Genomic DNA, 4,774 nt, shown 5'->3' on the forward strand with positions numbered 1-4,774 from the left:
TGCACTGACATCACTGACATCGCAAAGCAAACGGGCGCCTTTTGCATTGCACCCGCGCCGAAACTCGGCCGCAGCGGCCCGGTTCGAACCCGGGTACTCCAGCTCGGGGGAGAAACCATCTAGCCACTGCAGTGGTGTCCTTAAGAGAGCCAGAGGAAAGGGGGCAGCTTCAAGGCGACTTGGCTTCCGGAGGCCTTCACATAAACTAACGATATCTCCCGAGCTCCTTTATATTATATCCACGTTCTGTATGCTGCGTTCAGCACACGTTACAAAAACATGCTTCTCTCTATCTATTGCTATCCAGAAGGAGGCTGGCGCGGTAGGACGAAGAAAAATGAGCGGACGCGAGAAAGTAAAAATGGAAACGGACAATGCGTCCTTGCATTAAATGCCCGCCATTATACAGAGCCCAAATGCCCGTCGGACAGCTGGCCATATTGAGACAGCTGGGAGAAGGAAAGGGAGCTCGTCGCGGGGGGTGGAAAGAGAGGCGACAAACCTCTAGAGCACGGCAACGGGACAAAAACCAAAAAGAAATCTGCTCACGCGATAAACGCTGAGAGGCGCGCGCAACGCAGCGACGCGCGTTAACGCACAGAGTGACGCCAACCGGCGCGGACGAACAATGCGCTCTTTCGCCGTCTCGCCACTCATCGGGTGTCGATAATCGAGTGCAGTGTACGACGTGCAGCACAAGCGGCGCCACAGCGAACGACGCTCGAGCGGTCACCGCGAGGCGCAGATCTGCATACGTGCACCACGAGTGGGTCAGCCGAGAGCCCGCATTGCGTAACCCGCATACGCGAAATGCGTGCTCAGCTGCGTAACGACCACCTGCTCTATTGTACACGCGACGGAAAGAACCAACACCAACTAGCACTACCTGCTGCTTCACTAATATGTGTACGTATCTGTTCCCATCGGACATTACCTGGAGCTGTCTGCAATGTGCAAACGAAAAAGTCAGTATACGCGGCCATTTTTACATTACGCCTCAAACTGAATGGAGGAACCGGTGCCACCGAGACCCCACGCCGGTATAAGCAAGTGCGGCACCGAAGACCATTGCATTCAATTTTTGTTTGTGGTAAAAATTCCATTTTGGCTATGCTTGCCGACGCTTGTTCGGCAGCAACAGGCGCTTTCACTGCTGAGAAAAAAATGGATTTAAAAATGGCACAACCTTCGCCGCCTCTCGATTAAAATTCGTGACGCCTGTCGGCCTGTACTGAGGCGACGTCGTTGGCTGTATCGCTCGTTTTAGGCATGCCACTGTGTCGTGTTTTGTGCTTGGCGCTGTAAAAACGTCCGTTCCTGAAGTCCACACCAAAAAAATATGCCACTCCCGTGATCGCCGCTTGGAAGCGAATGGCGATGTGGCGCCTCAGAGATCCGCCCTTAAAGAAGAAAGTACTGACGCCATCGCAGTTTACTTCCGAAATCGGCCGGTGGCGGCGCCACCTGTATTGAAATTCCCTACAGCTTGTAAAGGCTCCATTTTCAAAGAAAGCACCCTCGTTGTCACTGCAGCGCCGTAACACTATCGATACAGGCAAACTAGAATTTATTCCGCGTCCCTATAAGCTCAGTGCAGTCACTAGAAAAAAAAAATCGAGCATTTATCACCCCCCCCCCCCCCCCCCCCGCCCTTCATTACAAGAACGAAAAATAGCGACAGGTGAGCCACCCCCGTCTTTTTACTACCATAAAAAGAGTGCCCGCTCACAGGGAAGCCTGTACCCGCTGGCCGACTTGGACAGCGAGCGAAGGCAGGGATTTCCGGTAACCACACACGACGGCGCGATGCCGTTATGCTGAAGCAGTCATCTCTCTACGCAAGATCAACTATACTGTAAAAGAAAAAAACAACAACAGAAGGGCCGTCACGAGGCCGCGCGCGAATCTACAACAGAGGGGACAGCACGTGCAATCGGCGTGGCACGGTGCCTCCCTCGATAACGGCGAGATAAAGACGGGAACCCGCACCGCTACGCTGTCGACGCTCGCCGATTCCCCTCGGCGACTGACCACCCTACGCGCAGAGCCAGCCGAGTGCAGGTCGCACGAAGAGAGGCCGGACTCCCGATGGCGCACACGGAGAGAGTTCCAGTTTCAGCCAAAGTGAAGAGCCGCCTTCAAAGGGTCCAACCTGTCAAGGGGGTGCTATATGCAGCGAGTTTCCCATTTTTCGGGGCAGACCAGCCGCTTGTGCCGGCCCGACGGATATCTGATGCGAGTCCCATTTGGACCCAAGATATGAAACTTATTTTTGTAAATGTGGCGGAGTGCTTGAAGCTTGCTTCACCTCCGTTATAGGTTGGCCCGGTATTGCACTGCCACCGGGATCGATCTGGGACATAATAGCGCGCGTCTTTTCCTTCAATATTTTCTCTCCTATCTTTTAACTCTCCTACTTTCAGCACGCGGCAGCGATTGTGGCTCAGCTTGAGCCAGTGGGCAGGCCCGTGCACTTTACTTTTTCATTCTTCCTGACAACAACAGCAAGCAAGCAAGCGAATTTCCCACCCTGTGAGTCCGCTCCATAGGTTCACATTTTATAAGACACTGGCAGACATTCGGCCGTGCTTCGGGCCTTCTCATTTCCAACAAAACTTGCAAGGAGGGAAATTCTCCGGCGAAAACTATCGGCGTTCGGCTGAGCCATCGCTCAACGCCACAAAAACACTATAGTCGCATACAGCTCCAAAACTATAGCGGCTTTTCCCCGTCACCCGCCGCGGTGGCTCAGTGGTTAGGGCGCTTGACTACTGATCCGGAGTTCCCGGGTTCGAACCCGACCGCGGCGGCTGCGTTTTTATGGAGGAAAAACGCTAAGGCGCCCGTGTGCTGTGCGATGTCAGTGCACGTTAAAGATCCCCAGGTGGTCGAAATTATTCCGGAGCCCTCCACTACGGCACCTCCTTCTTCCTTTCTTCTTTCACTCCCTCTCTTATCCCTTCCCTTACGGCGCGGTTCGGGTGTCCAACGATATATGAGACAGGTACTGCGCCATTTCCTTTCCCCAAAAGCCAATTATTATTAATTATTATTCCCCGTCAAAGGACCCCACCCCCCTCTCCCAGCCAATGGCATTCGGCCGATTTTTATGGGCCCCGCTATAGCACTACAATGCAGGGAGTGCAGATGGCAGGGGATAGTTCCCTCCCAGCACCGCCGCGTCACTCCTTGCATTGTCACGCTAGCAGGGTCATAAGAATCGGCCGAATGCCATTGGCAGGAAGGGCGGGGGGGTCCTTTTAGGGCGGAAATCGCTTCATTCTTGAGTTTTTATCAGACCTATCCGACTACAGAGCAGTGCAATACAGCGTTTATACCTTCAAAGATTTAACTGCGCTGGCAAAAGTATACTGGTCCCTCAAACCGGAACCAAAGTATTAACGTTAGCCCTTTCAGAAACTAATGCATTTCGTAACGCTCACATTTTTTAGCTCACATCGCTCACTATTTTTCGACGGGATTTCACAACCACCTTACGTCGCACGCACAGGCAGACACACACTCACTTTGCCAAAACCGCGCGGGGCCAATTGGCTATCGGGACCCGACGTCATGCTCCCGCGACGCTTTTGGCACGGTGTCGGGTGGACAGTTCCGCTCATACAGTCAGAACCCGGAGCCACTAGTCGCTGCACTGTGGGCGCCGGAATCTGCGCAGGACACGCCCCCCGAAACTTTGCTCGCGCGGCCCGACATCAGCAGACTGCGTGACGTCCCGCAAGCGTGCGCTGTTGTTCCGAACGCGGCCCCCAAGCGCCGCGAATACGCGCCAAGCAGCGCAGCTGGCGCCCGAATATGCAGCTGCGCACGGGGGCCCCTACAGGCATACGCGGAAGTAAATACGCCCACGGGGCAGGCGGGCAAGATAAGCGGAACCGCGCTGAAAAAAACAAAAAGCAATAACCGCACAGAGAAAGCGCTGAAACAAGCCCGCCTCAATTCTCCTTAGTGCGCGACAGCAAAAAGAAACGACAGTTCAGGGGGAAACGGAGCGGCGGCCGTGTGGTGACGTAACAGTGACGCAAACGACCGCCCCGATGAAGCACCTTCCTTCCCTGCTACCTCGTGGCGACTGCAGCCGGAGGCCGTGCGCTGCCTCTTCAACACACGAGCACAGGTCCACCCTTCATCATCAACAGCAGCAACAAGATTGAAGGCCTCTCCCGTATCGCTTTTGAGCTGCAGCAATATAGGGCACATTTTCGCCGGGAAATTCCTAAACTACCACCTCCGTATGCCTGACTCTTTACCGCGGCCCCTCGCTATCGTTAAGAGACCAGCGGTAATATTGCCTTCGCATTATACGCCCTAGCCACGCCCATCTTTCTTTGAGTTAGCTCGGATATCGCGTTTGTTCTTTACACTGCATCATGCTCTCTCATAACGTTACACCTGTCAGTTTCAGTTTTTCAATGTGATTTTCAATTTAAGTTCAACCTTTTTCGTTAGCCCTCCAAGCTACATGGCAATCATCTATATAGAACTAGGCATACACTGCTACTCAATGCCACTCGCGGATATATATATATATATATATATATATATATATATATATATATATATATATATATATATATATATATATATATATATATATATATATATATATATATATATATATATTAAACAAAGATAAACGTATTTGGTTGCTAGAGGCAAAATGCAAAGTTGAAAACGCTTCATTTAGCCATAGATTTATTTTGAGTCGACGTTTCGGTCAAAGCCTGTCCTTTCTCAAGACTGCGGTTACAGG

At 52.2% G+C, this 4,774-nt stretch overlaps 1 pseudogene; it reads left to right on the top strand.

Moving 5' to 3' along the window:
• Positions 1–2,226: 2,226 nt before the first annotated feature.
• LOC144112524 (U2 spliceosomal RNA) lies at positions 2,227–2,362 on the top strand (annotated as a pseudogene).
• The last annotated feature ends 2,412 nt before the right edge of the window (positions 2,363–4,774 follow it).

This window comes from Amblyomma americanum, unplaced genomic scaffold (assembly GCF_052857255.1).
Source record: "Amblyomma americanum isolate KBUSLIRL-KWMA unplaced genomic scaffold, ASM5285725v1 scaffold_384, whole genome shotgun sequence".
Classification (NCBI taxonomy): Eukaryota; Metazoa; Arthropoda; class Arachnida; order Ixodida; family Ixodidae; genus Amblyomma; species Amblyomma americanum.